The sequence below is a fragment of the Carcharodon carcharias genome, chromosome 19, assembly GCF_017639515.1.
Source record: "Carcharodon carcharias isolate sCarCar2 chromosome 19, sCarCar2.pri, whole genome shotgun sequence".
Taxonomy (NCBI): Eukaryota; Metazoa; Chordata; class Chondrichthyes; order Lamniformes; family Lamnidae; genus Carcharodon; species Carcharodon carcharias.
Window position 1 is genome coordinate 49,732,149 of NC_054485.1, and position 16,911 is coordinate 49,749,059.

General features: G+C 44.8%; 1 protein-coding gene across 1 annotated transcript in view; it reads right to left on the reverse strand.

The window, feature by feature from the left end:
- Positions 1-16,911, reverse strand: part of LOC121291613 (ephrin type-A receptor 7-like) — a 630,124-nt gene that overhangs the window by 526,965 nt on the left and 86,248 nt on the right. The window lies entirely within an intron of this gene.

Below are 16,911 nucleotides of genomic sequence, written 5' to 3' on the forward strand. Positions count from 1 at the left end.
ACCCTGGACCTCCACCCCTTCTCCAGGGCTTGCCATCCTGGCCCCAGCAAAACCCCAAACATACCTTTGTCCTCGACCCTTGCTCCTCTTCAGGGGATTGGATGTAGTCCCAGCAGCAGCCAATGCTCTCAGTGCTGCTACTTGGCCAAAAGAGCTGTCAGCCATTTGATAGGCCAGCCGCTCTCTGAAGCGGGACTTCCTGTTGGACGGGGATGGAAGTCCCGCCTCAAGACAATTAAAGGCCCAACACCTTATGCAAGCCAGTCTCATGGGCTACAATAGTCTGTGCACCACTGCAGGGGCAGCCTTGTGAGCACTTCACACGCTGAAGCAACACTTATTTAAAAGTAAAAACAGAATTACATGGAAAAACTCAGCAGGTCTGGCAGCATCGGCGGAGAAGAAAAGAGTTGACGTTTCGAGTCCTCATGACCCTTCGACAGAACTTGAGTTCGAGTCCAAGAAAGAGTTGAAATATAAGCTGGTTTAAGGTGTGTGTGTGGGGGGCAGAGAGAGAGAGAGAGAAGTGGGGAGTGGTGTGGTTGTAGAGATAGAAGGTCCAACCCTGACATTGTCATCAAACCTGCTGACAAGGGTGGTGCTGTTGTCTGGCGCACTGACCTCTACCTTGTGGAGGCTGAGCATCAACTCGCAGACACTTCCTCCTACCTCTCCCTGGACCATGACCCCACCACTGAACATCAAGCCATTGTTTCCAGGACTGTCACTGACCTCATCTCCTCTGGGGATCTCCCTCCCACAGCTTCCAACCTGATAGTCGCCCAACCTCGGACGGCCTGCTTCTATCTCCTACCCAAAATCCACAAACAGAACTGCCCCGGTAGACCGATCGTCTCAGCTTGCTCCTGCCCCACAGAACTCATTTCTCATTATCTTGACTCCCTTCTCTCTCCCCTTGTCCAGTCCCTTCCCACCTACATCCGTGATTCCTCTGACACCTTACGTCACATCAACAATTTCCAGTTCCCTGACCCCAACCGCTTCCTCTTCACCATGGACGTCCAATCCCTCTACACCTCCATCCCCCACCAGGATGGTCTGAGGGCCCTTAGCTTCTTCCTCAAACAGAGGCCCGAACAATCCCCATCCACCACTACTCTCCTCCGTCTGGCTGAACTTGTTCTCACGCTGAACAATTTCTCCTTCAACTCCTCTCACTTCCTCCAAATAAAAGGTGTGGCTATGGGTACCCGCATGGGCCCCAGCTATGCCTGTCTCTTTATGGGGTATGTGGATCATTCCTTATTCCAGTCCTACTCCGGCCCCCTTCCACAACTCTTTCTCAGGTACATCGATGATTACTTCGGTGCCGCTTCATGCTCTCGTCGGGACTTGGAAAAATGTATTAATTTTGCTTCCAATCTCCACCCCTCCATCATTTTCACGTGGTCCATCTCTGACACTTCCCTTACCTTCCTTGACCTCTCTGTCTCAATCTCTGCTGATAGACCACCAATATCCATTACAAACCCACCGACTCCCACAGCTACCTCGACTACAGCTCCTCACACCCCGCTTCGTGTAAGGACTCCATCCCATTCTCTCAGTTCCTTCGCCTCCGTCGCATCTGTTCCGATGAGGCTACCTTCAAAAACAGTTCCTCTGACATGTCCTCCTTCTTCCTTAACCGAGGTTTTCCACCCACGGTCACTGACAGGGCCCTCAACCGTGTCCGGCCCATCTCCCGCGCATCTGCCCTCACGCCTTCTCCTCCCTCCCAGAAACATGATAGGGTCCCCCTTGTCCTCACTTATCACCCCACCAGCCTCCACATTCAAAGGATCATCCTCCGCCATTTCTGCCAACTCCAGCATGATGCCACCACCAAACACATCTTCCCTTCACCCCCCCTATTGGCATTCCGTAGGGATCGCTCCCTCCAGGACACCCTGGTCCACTCCTCCATCACCCCCTACTCCTCAACCCCCTCCTATGGCACCACCCCATGCCCACGCATAAGATGCAACACCTGCCCCTTCACTTCCTCTCTCCTCACCGTCCAAGGGCCCAAACACTCCTTTCAAGTGAAGCAGCATTTCACTTGCATTTCCCCCAACTTAGCCTACTGCATTCGTTGCTCCCAATGTGGTCTCCTCTACATCGGAGAGACCAAACGTAAACTGGGTGACTGCTTTGCAGAACACCTGCGGTCTGTCCACAAGAATGACCCAAACCTCCCTGTCGCTTGCCATTTTAACACTCCACCCTGCTCTCTTGCCCACGTGTCTGTCCTTGGCTTGCTGCATTGTTCCAGTGAAGCCCAACGCAAACTGGAGGAACAACACCTCATCTTCCGACTAGGCACTTTACAGCCTTCCGGACTGAATATTGAATTCAACAACTTTAGGTCTTGAGCTCCCACCCCCATCCCCACCCCCTTTCTGTTTCCCCCTTCCTTTTTTTTCCAATAAATTATATAGATTTTTCTTTTCCCACCTATTTCCATTATTTTTAAATATTTTTAAACCTTTTATGCTCTCCCCACCCCCACTAGAGCTATACCTTGAGTGCCCTACCATCCATTCTTAATTAGCACATTCGTTTAGATAATATCACCAACTTTAACACCTATGTGTTCTTTTGTTCTATTGTTGTTGACATCTTTTGATGATCTGCTTCTATCACTGCTTGTTTGTCCCTACAACCACACCCCCCCTCCACTTCTCTCTCTCTCTCCACCCCCCACACACACAACTTAAACCAGCTTATATTTCAACTCTTTCTTGGACTCGAACTCAAGTTCTGTCGAAGGGTCATGAGGACTCGAAACGTCAACTCTTTTCTTCTCCGCCGATGCTGCCAGACCTGCTGAGTTTTTCCAGGTAATTCTGTTTTTGTTTTGGCTTTCCAGCATCCGCAGTTTTTGTGTTTTTATTTAAAAGTTACTGGGCAAAACAAGAACTTTGTGCATGTGTCAATGCACACAGAGTCCTCTCTCAGCTAGTGAATCAGAGTCAGAAAAACCCATGCATGCACTGTCAAAACAGGATCCTTTATTTCACTGTAGATCGTAGGCCCATTATCAAACACCAACATAACAGCACCTCAGCAGTACGCTGCAGCTGTGTGAATATTGTGGAATTCTACTTTACAATGTAGTGACATGGACGATGTCATATTGATAGCCTAACTGATATCCAACTGATTTTCCCTCGAGTTGATTTCAATGAATGGGAAAAATCAAGCAGGATGTATAATGGACAACTCATTCAATAGCACGCATTTATTACCCCCAGTGTTAAAAAGAGCCCCTCTGAAATCTCCCTCTAACACGAAAGGGCTATCTTTATTTAACCTCACTCAATGCTGATTTTGCTATTTCCATTTAATCTTGCGCAAGTCTTGTCTGAGCTTACCAGCGACAGCAGTACCTGACATTCTGGGTAAACAAACCCAAGCAATTATTTATTTATTTTTAATTATAAACCCCTGTATTGAAGAACACTTGTTCTGTTGAGCACCTTTACATTACAGTGGCGTGAATGCACATCATACAACACACTCCACTGTTTATTCTGTAACCATAGTCATGTTTGTAGTGCACACTCCTATCACTGAATGGAGCTTGACCAACTGCAGATTCCAGACCTATACCTACAGGTTCACCAACAGAATGATTCAAAGTCCTTCAGCCCATCAAATCTGTTCTATCTAAAATTCAGGCATGATCATTCCATCACAGATTTTCTTTCTTCCCATTTCTGTTGATTCCCGAGGAACAATTCCCTAAAAAGTCCAAGCTACCCTATGAAAGCTAGTGGATCTTCCAATCTGTTTCCACATAATATCTAGCCAAAGTAAATATCTGTTGGTGAACCTGTAGGTATAGGTCTGGAATCCACAGTTGGTCAAGCTCCATTCAGTGATAGGAGTGTGTACTACAAACATGACTATGGTTACAGAATAAACAGTGGAATGTGTTGTATGATGTGCATTCATGCCATTGTAATGTAAAGGTGCTCAACAGAACAAGGGTTAATGTGGGACTGGAGAATAACATTGCCACAGTATGATGCATAGAGTCACATGGTAACAGACTGAGAGTCTATTAGTGTAGAGAGAATGTTTTGGAGCCAGCCTACAAGGAGGTAACAGCACCATGCATGACAGTAACCTGGGATTTGTAAATAGTTACAGGTTAACAATAAACAGTTCACATTTAAATATACAAGTCTCAAGACCTCATTGAGACATCTAAAGAACCCATATTATAACAGCATGCTTATAATTTTACTACATCGCTGGTAGGTCTCTTGTGGCACTGCACACAGAGTCAAGATTAATTGCAACATGCAGGTGAAGCGGGATGCACGGGGAGAATTTTCTCCCTGTTGGGCAGGCCAGTTGGGAGCCGGTGCGGAGCCGATCGTCACCCACGATCGGCTGCACGCCGCCATTTTGTGTGGGCTGGCTCAGCGCTACGTGTGTAGGTGGGGGGAGGAGGGAGAGTTGGGGCTTGTGCACGAAAGAGCACAGAAATCTCCCTGAGGCACAGAGTTGCCTCAGGGAGATTAAGTTCAGTTTCAAAGTTTAAAATAAACAAGGTTAAAAATCATTTACACATGTCCCCTCATGTGACAGCGTCACATGAGTTGAGACATGTTTATGAAATATTTAAAAAGTATTTATTATTTTAATAAACCCTTCTTGAAACCTCATCCCGCCCGTGGATAAGGTTTCATGAAAAATGCGAAGGCTGCCTGGGCTCTTCGCCTGCCCATCAACCTTAAGGTTAGACAGGCAGCCCTGTCAAATTGGTTAAGTGATTAATTAATGGCATTAACAGGCCTTTGGCAGCTGTCTCTGTCCCCACACGCAGAATAGAAAATGCTGCCCCATGAGTCTGGACACAGACGTAACTCAACCTTCCCTTTAAATTCACACATTTTTACTTTTATTTATTTCTGTTATAAATCCTTATGAACACTTTTATAATGGAGTGTTCAATTCCATGTACCGGAAGAAAACTGGGGAATTAGCAGTCAAACAATGAAAGACTGGCATTTAAATAGCATTTTTCACAGCCTCAGGAGGTGCCAAACCGCTTTACAGCTAGTGAATTATGTTTGAAGTGTAACCACTATAGTAACGTAGAAAAGGCAGCAGCCAATTTGCACACAGCAAGCTCCCACAAACAGCAATGAGATAATGACCAAAACACTCATTTTTTAAATTAAATGACATTAGCTGAGGGATAAATATTGCCAAGACACTGGGATCATTTCCCTAATTTTCTTTTGAAATAGCGTAATGGGGGAATCATTTACATCCACCTGCGAGGGCAAATGGGACCTTGATTTAACTTCTCACCCGAAAGCTACCACCCTGACAAACATGAAACAAGATAGAGCAATTCAGCTCATCTACTTGACTCCTTCAGCAGGCATTACAACCATCATGGTCACTATTCAATGTATTTCTGAGGGAGACAAAGAGAGCAAGAAAATCAAATCTCCTACCAATATTTTAATGCTAATGTGTTGTATTCTACAGGTAGCATGAGCTATCCTTGTAACATTCAAATCCATTCTTAACCCTCATGTTCACTTAATGTTTTTCTTTGAGAAGTTGATTAACTATTTTTTGATGGGAGCATATTCCATTCATTTCTGACATGGATAAAGTACACAAAACTGCAGGCAAGATTCCTCTCAGTGTAACTTTACCAATAATTTATACATGTTAAAATGAGTGTGCATCAACATGTAAATCAAGTGCATCCAAAGATACATCCAAATACAATAGGCTTTTTGATGACAATTTCACATTGGAGAGGCGTCAGTAATCCAACCCAATTTATTTTCCTTTTCCACATTTTCCACACTTCTTCACAACATGCACATCTCATGCCTGTTGTATCAATGTGTCTTACATTTCTCTACAATTCATTCCAAATGACATTTCTTTGAGGCATGGTGCTTTATTTCAAAAATTAGGGTAACTACTCCATATGGCCACATGAGTCTTTAGATGGATGCTGATTGCATCTAGTTGTTGAGTTATTTCCTTTGCTAAAGATGCTAGACAAACTAATCTGTAAGGCTGACTCAAATTAGTTATTTCTTACGAAGGTTTGGCTTGGCATCCTCCAGTCTTTGGGCACAGCTCCAGTGATTATAAAGCTTCTAACGCTTTGCCTATTCCCACTTTCCATTTCAGCAGGACTCTAGGTCACTCACCATGCCTGGACAATCTTTGGACATGAAATTCTCGGTGATTCATATCTTCACAACACCAGTTCCTGATCCCTTTGTATGTGACATGAGTGGGCCTGAAATCTGATCACAAACTTGCATTTGCGCAAAGTGCTTTGCCAGCCCCCCAGGCGGCTGTTATTCACGTAACCATATGTTTTTCTTGAATTCCTCTGGATGCATGTACCCCATAAAAAGAGCTTTATCTGGCTTTTAAACAATCCATGTATGTAGTATGTTTCCACATTTTTCTGGCTTGATTTCTTGCTGTGGTCCGGTCCGTAATCAGCCTCCTGCTCCAACTTCTCAAAACAAGATTGGCTCTCCTTAATCAAGTCTGAAAAGTACCATGTGCAGCCAAGCAGAACACTGCACTTTCAAAACACTGATCAAATTTTAAATGGATTTCAGAAATACTCACTAAGCTCTTCAATCTTGATAAAACTTGTTTTCCCCGCCACCCAGCTAGTTTTCAAGCATAAATCAAAACGCATATTCTCAATGAGCAGCCCAGAAGATTTACAATGCTGTAAAAGTCCGGCCACAATGAACTCAATTTTCTTCTCTGCATTGTTTGTTGAATCATCTCGCTGCATTAAAATTCATCTTATATCCAGGTTTTTATTTCTCAAACCACTCTGCTTTTCATCATCTGCTCTATTTAGCTCCACATGTTTTTTATTGTTTGCCTAATGATTTTCACTTTACAACTATCATCTCACTCTTGCTGACAATTCTTCCTCCTAGATGTGTTTTTTACCCTAATCTTCTGAAAGTGTTGATTCCTTGCTGGGCTACATTTCCAAGGACCCAGTCACCCTGCAGGACTTCCTCCAACCATTCATTACTCTTGTGTGCCTGGCCACGAGTGTCAGTAAGCTATCTGGCCACAGGTAACCGCAACTGAGCCTAATCGTAGCCATGACCAGCTCTACAGGTGCGCACTTCCAGCAGGGTCCAATACAGGAACCACTGGCCCTCGTGTAATTAATTGCAAATCCAGATGTGGCTTGATTAGTAAATAATGAGTAATAGGTGTGCAGGTAATCTCAATACAGATTTGCATGGTTTGTGACTGTAATCTTATTTGTGTGTTTATTGATAAAATTGCAAGATTAAAAGCAAAGTATGAGAATGTTTCTTTTGGATAGCTGAGTGTTTTATTTATGGAACGGTGATCAATATTTGTCAGATATAAACATGTGAAGTATGTTTACCTATACAGCGTGAGGCTTTTTGCACTAGAATTACTGCATGTTGCTAAAACTGTGTTAGTATCACTGACCTGTGGAAAGTAGCAGTTTTTATTGGACAAAACTTTACTGGAGAAAGATATGGTAACAAATCCTAGGCTATTTCCCTGACTTTGGTGGTAGGCAAATTATTGGAAACAATTCTGAAAGACAGGGTAAACTGTCACTTAGAAAGGCATGGGTTGGTCGGTGATAGTCAGTGTGTTTTTGTTATGGGAAGATTGTGCCTTACTAACTTAATGCAAATTTTTGAGGAAGTAACAAGGAGGATTGATGAGGGTAGTGCAGTGGTTGTTGTCTGCATGGATTTCAGTAAAGCATTTGACAAGGTCCCACATGGTAGACTGGTCAGGAAAGTGCAAACCCATGCGATACAGGGGAAGGCGGTAAGTTGAATCCAAAATTGATTCAGTGAATGGAAACAAACGGTAATGATCGATGGATGAAATTGCGAATGGAAAACAATTTCCAGTGGTGTTCCACAGGGCTCAGTGTTGGGGCCCTTGCTGTTTGTTGTACATATTAATGATTTAGATTTAAATGTGGGTGGCATGCTTGGGAAATTTGCAGATGATACAGAAGTTGATAGTGAAGAGGATAGCTGTTGTCTCCAGGATGACATCAATAGTTTGGTTGAGTGGGCAGAGAAGTGGCAAACGTAATTCAGTCCAGAAAACTTGAGGCAATGCATTTGGGGAGGGCAAACAAAGCAAAGGAATACTCACTAAACATGAAGTTATTGAGAGGGGTTGAAGAAGTGAGAGACCTTGGAGTGCATGTCCACAGGCTCTTGACAAGGTGGTCAAGAAAGCATATGGAATGCTTTCCTTTTTGTTAAATTTATTCATGGGATGTGAGCTTTGCTGGCTGGGCCAGCATTTATTGTCCATCCCTAGTTGCCCTTGAGATGATGCAGTCCATGTGGTGTGAGAACACCCACAGTGCTGTCAGGAAGGGAGTTCCAGGGTTTTGACCCAGTGACAGTGAAGGGACGACGATATATTTCCAAGTCAGGATGGTGAGTGACTTGGAGGGGAACTTCCAGGTGGTGGTGTTTCCATCTATCTGCTGCCCTTGCCCTTCTAGATGGTAGTGGCCGTGGGTTTGGAAGATGCTGTCTAAGGAGTCTTGGTGAATTCCTACAGTGCATCTTGTAGATGGTAAACACTGCTGCCACTGTGTGTCTGTGGTGGAGGGAGTGAATGTTTGTGGATGTGGTGCCAATCTATCTGCTGCCCTTGTCCTTCTAGATAGCAGTGGTCGTGGGTTTGGAAGGTGCTGTCAAAGGAGCCTTTGTGAATTCCTGCAGGGCACCTTGTAGATGGCACACACTACTGCTACTCTGCGTTGGAGGTGGAGGGAATGAATGTTTGTGGATGTGGTGCCAATCAAATGGGCTCCTTTGTCCTGGATGGTATCAAGCTTCATGAGTGTTGTGGGAGCTACACTCATCCAGGCAAGTGGGGAGTATTCTATCACACTCCTGACTTGTGCCCTGTAGATGGTAAACAGGCTTTGGGGAGGCAGGAGGTGGATTATTCGTTGCACGATTCCTAGCCTCTGACCTGCTCTTGTAGCTATAGTATTTATATGGCTAGTCCAGTTCAGTTTACTGTCAATGGTAACCCCAAGGATGTTGATAGTGGGGGATTCAGTGATGGTAATGCCGCTGAAAATCAAGGGACGATGGTTAGATTCTCTCTTGTTGGAGATGGTCATTGTCTGACACTTATACGGTGCAAATGTTACTTGCCACTTGTCAGCACAAGCCTGGATATTGTCCAGGTCTTGCTGCATTTGGACATGGACTGCTTCAGTATCTGAGGAGTCATGAATGATGCTGAATGTTATGCAATCATCAGCAAACATCCCCACTTCTGACCTTATGATGGAAGGAAGGTCATTGATGAAGCAGCTATCAAGGACACTATCTTGAGGAACCCCTGCAGTGATGTCCTGGAGCTGAGATGACTGACCTCCAACAACCACAACCATCTTCCTTTGTGCTAGATTTGACTTCAACCAGTGGAGAGTTTTCTCCCTGATTCCCATTGACTCCCTGTCTTGCTAGAGCTCCTTGATGCCAAACTCTGTCAAATGCTGCCTTGATGTCAAGAGCAGTCACTCTCACCTCACCTTGGGAGTTCAGCTCTTTTGTCCATGTTTGAACATGGCTGAGTAGCCCAAACTAGGTGTCAATGAGCAGATTATTGTTAAGTAAGTGCTGCTTAATAGCACTGTTGATGACCCATTCCATTACTGTACTGATGATCAAGAGCAAACTGATGGGGCGGTAATTGGCCAGGTTGGATTTGTCCTGCTTTTGTGTACAGGACATACCTGGGTAGATGCCACTGTTGTAGCTGTACTGGAACAGCTTGGCTAGGGGCGCAGCAAGTTCTGGAACACAAGTCTTCAGTACTATAGCTGGAATATTGTCAGGGCCCGTAGCCTTTGCAGTATCCAGTGCCTTAAGCTGTTTCTTGATATCAAATGGAGTGAATCAAATTGGCTGAAGACTGGCATCTATGATGCTGCGGACCTCTAGAGGAAGCCAAGATGGATTATCCACTTGGCACTTCTGGCTGAAGATTGTAGCAAATGCTTCAACCTTATCTTTTGCACTGATGTGTGGGTTCCTCCGTCATTGAGGATGGGGATATTTATGGAGCCTCCTCCTCCAGTCAGTTGTTTAATTGTCCACCAGCATTCACGACTGGATTGTCCACTCTGCATAGCATAGATCTGATCCGTTGGTTGTGGGAACGTTTGGCCCTATCACTTGCTGCTTATGCTGTTTGGCATGCAAGTAATCCTGTGTTAAAGTTCACCAAGTTGACACCACATTTTTAGGTATGCCTGGTGCTGCTCCTGGCATGCCCTCCTGCACTCTTCATTGAACCATGGTTGATCCTCTGGCTTGATGGTAATGGTAGAGTGGGGAATATGCTGGGCCATGAGGTTACAGATTGTGTTCAAGTACAATTCTGCTGCTCCTGGTGGTCCACAGTGCTTCATGGATGCCCAGTCTTGAATTGCTAGTTATGTTCGAAATCTATCCCATTTAGCATGGTATTAGTGCCACACAACACGATGGAGGGTATCCTCAGTGTGAAGCAGAGACTACATCTCCACAACCACTGTGCGGTGGTCACTCTGACCAATACTGTCATAGACATATGCATCTGTGGTAGGCAGTTTGGTGAGGATGAGGTCAAGTATATTTTTCCCTCCTGTTGGATCCCTCACCACCTGCTGCAGACCCAGTCTAGCAGCTATGTCCTTTAAAACTCAGCCAACCTGGTCAGTAATAGTGCTACCGAGCCACTCTTGGTGCTGGACATTCCCCCAACCAGAGTACATTCTGCGTCCTTGCCACCCTCAGTGCTTCCTCCAAGTGTTGTTCAACATGGAGCACTGACTCATCAGCTGACGGAGGGTGGTACGAGGTAATCAGCAGGAGGTTTCCTTGCCCATGTTTGACCTGATGGCATGAGATTTCAAAGGGTTCCGGAGTCGATGTTGAGAACGCCCAGGGCAACTCCCTCCCGACTGTATGGCACTGTGCCGCCACCTCTGCTGGGCCTGTCCTGCTGGTGGGACAGGACATACCCAGGGATGGTGATCATGGAGTCTGGGACATTATCTGTAAGATATGATGCTGCGAAGACGACTATGCCAGGCTGTTGCTTGACTAGTCTGTGAGGCAGCTCTCCCAATTTTGGCACTGGCCCTAGATGTTAGTAAGGAGGACTTTGCAGGGCCAACAGAGCTGAGATTGCCATTGTCATTTCTGGTGCCTAGGTCGATGCCCAATGGTCCATCCGGTTTCATTCATTTTTTTGTGAATTTGTAGCGGTTTGTTACAACTGAGTGGCTTACTAGGCCAGTTCAGAGGGCATTTAAGAGTAAACCACATTGCTGTGGGTCTGGAGTCACATGTAGGCCATACCAGGTAAGGACGACAGATTTCCTTCCCTAAAGGACATTAGTGAAACAGATGGATTTTTACAACAATTGACAATGGTTTCATGGTCACCATTAGACTTTTAATTCCAGATTTTTATTGAATTCAAATTCCACCATCTGCCGTGGCAGGATTCGAACACGGATCCCAAGAGCATTACCCTGGGTCTCTGGATTATTAGTCCAGAGACAATACCACTATTGGGGGTAGTATTGAATACAAAAGCAGGGATGTTATGGTGGAACTGTATAAAACACTGGTTAGGCTACAGCTGGAATTTCGCCTCTTGATCTGGTCACTACATTACAGGAAGGACATAATTGCTCTGGAGAGAGTACAGAGGTGATTTACAAGAATTTTGCCAGGTCTTGAAAATTGCAGCTATGAGGTGAGATTGGATAGGCTAGGGTTGTTTTCCTTAGAACAGAGGAGGCTAAGGGGTGACCTAATTGAGGTGTACAAAATTATGAGGGGCCTCGATAGGGTAGTTAGGAAAGGCATGTTTTCCCTAGCAGAGGGGTCAATTACCAGGGGGCATAGGTTTAAGGTGATTGGTAGAAGGATTAGAGGGGACATGAGGAAAAACTTTTTCACCCAGAGGGTGGTGGGGGTCTGGAATTCACTGCCTGGTTTGGTGGTTGAGGCAGTAATGCTCAACTCATTTAAAAGGTGCCTGCATCTGCATCTGAAGCACTGTAACCTGCAAGGCTATGGACCAGGTGTTATAAAGTGGGATTAAAATGAGCGGATTAGTTTCTTTTTTCTCTTTTTGGCCAGAGCAGATACAATGGGCTGAATGGCCGCGTTCTGCAACATAACTTTTCTATGGTTCTATCTCTGAGAGGCATTAAGGCCACTTACCGTATCTTAACTGTCCATCTAATTAAGACCACCTAACTCAACTCAGACCAATTTCTAACTGGAGACGCTCCTGATCTGTATCAGCAAAACTGTTAAGCTACACAAAGCCGTGGGTAGACCACATCTGGAATGCTAAGCAGCTCTGGGCACTGCACCTGAAGAATGATATAATAGCCTTGTGGTGAGTACAATGTAGGTTTACTAGAATGATACCTGGACTCCAAACATTAAAAACACAAAGAGGGATACACAACCTAGGGTTGTAGTTCATGGAATTCAGAAGGTTAAGGGTGATTTGATCCAAGTTTTCAAGGTCATTTAGGCAAACAGAGAGAAACCGTTTCCACTGGTTGAGGAGCCAAGATTAGGGGCACTGACTCAAAATTAGAACCAGACCTTTCAGGAATTAAATTATGAAACACTTCAAAACATAAATAGAAGTTTGAAGCTCTCCCCCACAAATGGCAATTGACGCTAGATCAATTGTTAATTTTGAAACTGCAATTGATGGATGCTAGCCAATCATATAAAGGGAGAGGGGGCAAAGGCATAAATGAAGTTGAGTTGTAGATCAGCCATGATCTCACTGAATGCTGAAACAGGCTTGAGGGGCTAAAAGGACTCATTGGTTCCTGTGTGTCACAGTGAAACCCTTCTAAGCTTTCATTTCATTGTTCAGATGAACTAAATAATTAGCCATCCCTACAGAGAAAAAACATCAACAGCATTTCGCTAACAGCCAGCTTGTGAAAGCCATGTGGTTCTCGACAACTGAAACTTTCCAGTTCATGTGAGAAGTGATGACTTTTGTTCCTACCTTCATCTCTCTTCTGAACCAATGAATTGGTTCCACTGCAAGCCTGTCACTTTTACATTGCCCCTCAGAGCACCATCTCTACCCTTAATCTCATCTCTGCTCTTTATCTCTTCAGTAAATAATAACAGTACACTTTTACAATGACAGGTCAGAACTTAACCACATGAAAGACTATGGATTGACAAAAAAAATAAATCTAACAGTAGCAAAGTACCACAACAAATCTTCCACGCAGCATCCAATAATAGACAGATAATAGGCCACATATAGAGCAATGAATGTATTGTCTTGTCCAACAACAGAGAATGGCAGTGTAACGCATGTTAACAAGACAGATCCACTGAATCAGGGGTGATTTAACTTTTCCCTCGAGTCACAACTGTGATTTGCTGCAAAAGGGTGCGACTCCATGGCAAAATGGTGATTTCCAACACTGCAGAGAGCATTAATCCTCACCAAAGGAACAAAACCTACTTTGGGAGGATTTACTAGGGAGGAGTTGCACATAAATCTGCTTCACTGAGTTCTACTGTGCCTCAGTAGTGAATACCAACAGTTGGATTCTTGTCAAAGAGGAGAATAGTTACAATCTAACACAGGAATTTCATCCCAGAGGATTACATAGAAATTACATAAACAGAAGTGAGTCATTCAGCCCAACTGGTCGATGTCAGTGTGTATATTCCACAAAAGCCTCCTCCCCAGTTACTTCAGCTAACCCTATCAGCATAACCTTCTAATTCTAATTCTTCCTCATGTACTTGCCTAACTTCCCCTTAAATGCATCGATTCAATTTCCCTCAGCTACCCCACGTAGTAGCAAGTTCCACATTCCAAAGAAACTCACCCTAAGTTACCCGGAAGTAAATTAATCATTGCTGATTCTTTATTAAGAAAGAGACTTTTGCCAGGATTTTTCTGTGCCCGCTGACGTCGGGCGTGTTCGGTGGCGTGAGTGGTCAATATGGCGCAATTGGTTTCACGACGGCATGAAACCAGTTTGCGATCGTCCACTCAGCACGTAGATGGCGGACTGTGTTTCCTGCCTTCGGACATCGGGAACCTTATTGTAATACAGCTGCATATTATAAGTCCAGCCCATCGGAATCGTCCCCCCCCACTGGATCATCCGCCCAGGAAAACATGCCAATGTGTTTCACAACAGCATTTATAAGGCATGCACTTGGCGGGCTGCACTTCACTCGGGACTTCAGGGCTTCAGGCAGCACTCACAGTCATCAGCATCAGTCTTCACAGACAGCACCACATCACTTTTAGCTCACGGGTTGGTCTCTACTTACCAAATCAGTCATATATAGGTGGCTTTTCAATGGCTGCAGGGCAAGGTCTTGCTTGGGGAAGGGGTGAAGTGGCCTCAGGCAAGAGCAGAGGCTGCAGGGCGAGGGCTGTACTGTGGAAGGAGAGTATCCCAGGGTGTGTGAGGGGGCATATGTTGATCTGTGCAAGTGGCTTCAAGATGGTGAGGGCTGAGGAGGCAGTCTCCAGAGGAGATGAGGCCAGATGGACATGTGAGGGTGTGTGAGAGAATGGGTGACAATGTCCCTTGGGCTGGCAGTGAGTGAGATGCCAGTGAATGTGTGTTGAGCTTGAGTGTGTCAGTTTAGAGTGATGAGATGGCTGCCATATCCAGGCAGCACAGATGAGATCACTCATCCTCTATCTGCATTGGATGGCTAACCTCTTCTGTGCAACATTGGCACTGATCACCACCGCCTTCGCCTATCAAGCCGGAGTGGTAATGTTGCTGCCCCTCCTGTGGCCAGAGCGGTGGTAGAGGACATCACAGTGGCCTCCAAGGCGCCCAAAAGCCATTCAAGGGCTGGAGTCTTCTTGCCTTTTGGGGCCATGTCTTCTTTGCTGCAGTCCTGGGCTGGAAGCACTGAGCACAGCTGTACTTTAAATGTGGTGCCCAGCGTGATGAAGCAGCAAGGTGATGACATGACAAGTGAATCGGAGCCCATCCACCATCAAAATGGTGTATATCAAGAGAATGCATAATTAATGTGGCGGGTTTGGGACGATACAGTGCGGTCGACGGGTAAAGCATCGTTTTTCCCGCCCACTATCGCACTTAGTGCAAATCTGGGACAATTCCACCCTTTGTAGTCCTACAAAGATACAAACCACCAAATCAACAATCAGTTCATTTTAATTCATTCATGCAAAGCACCTACAATCCTGTCACAAATTCCAAATGAATGCAGGCTTCAGGCCTACACTTTAGTACCAGAAAACCTAATCACCTGTTGCTTGTTTGGAAGCAAAACTTCACAGTATCAGTAAAGATTGATTTTCTCAAATTTGAAATAGAAATTCCTAACATATCACGCAATGGTGGTCAGCATGCTCTGATGCTAGTGTGGTTTTTAATTTGTTTTGGGGATGTAGGGGACACTGGCAATGCAGCATATATTCCCCATCCTTAAGCGTGAACACATTGTGGAAGAAGGTGGGTCATTTCAATTTAAATTACCTCGTGGGAAACAGATAAGACCAGGTCACATGGTACTTTTACACCTTGCCTGGGTTTACTCTCAAAAGCGTGGGACTGGATTCACATGTAGGCTGGGCCACATAGGGAAGACAAAACCAGTTGGTTAACATAAGAACACAAGAAATAGGAGCAGAAGACAACCAGACAGCCTGCTGAACCTGCTCTAACATTCACCGTGATCATGGCTGCTCTTGGGCTTCAACTCCACATTCCTGTCCACTCCCCATGTCTCTTGATTCTCTGAGACACCAAAAATTTGTCTATCTCATCCCTTAACATGCTCAACGATGGTGCATGCACAACCCTCTGGGGTAGGAGAATTCCAAAGATTAAGTGAAAACATTTCTCATCTTAGTCCTCAATGATGAGCCCCATATCCTGACACTGTGCCCTTGAGTTCCAGGTTCCCCAGCCAGGGGAAACAACCCCTCTGTATCTATCTGTTAAGCCTTTTCACAATCTTGAAAATTCCAATGAGATCACCTCTCATTCTTCTAAACTCCAGAGAATATAGGCCCAATTTATTCAGCTTCCCATCATGGGACAAGCCTCTCATCCCAGACATGAAAAAAGTGAACCTTCGCTGTACTGCCTCTAATGTAAGCATATCCTTTCTTAAACATGAAGACCAAAATTGCACACAATACTCCAGGTTCAGTCTCAAAGCCCTGTACAACTGTAGCAAGACTTCCTCAATCTTGTACTCCAATCTCCTTGCAATAAAGGCCAACATGCTATTTGCTTTCCTAGTTGCTTGCTTTACCTGCATACTAACCTTTTGTGTCCCTTGTAAGAGCACATACAACACCAACATGCACAAGTTTCACACCTCTGAAAAATATTCTGCTTTTCTATTCTTATGACGAAAGTGAATAATTTCGCATATTATATTCCATCTGCCCACCATATTGTCCACTCAGCCTGTCCATGTCTCTTTGCAGCCTCTGTGTTCTCACAGCTTACTCCGTCCTAGCTTTGTATCATCAGCAAACTTCAATACTTGACTCTCTAAATCATTAATATAGATTGTAAATAGCTGAGGGCCCAGCACTGATCTTTGGGCACTTCACTAGTCACAGCCTGCCAACTTTAAAATGCCTCATTACTCCCTATTCTCTATTTCCTATCTGTTAACCAATCCTCTATCCATGCTAATGTATCACCCCCTACCTCCATGAGCCCTTACCTTTTGTCTGGCACCTTACTGAATGCCTTTTAGAAATCTAAATATATTATATCTACTAGTTCCCCTTTATCAACCCTACTAGTTACATCCTCAAAAA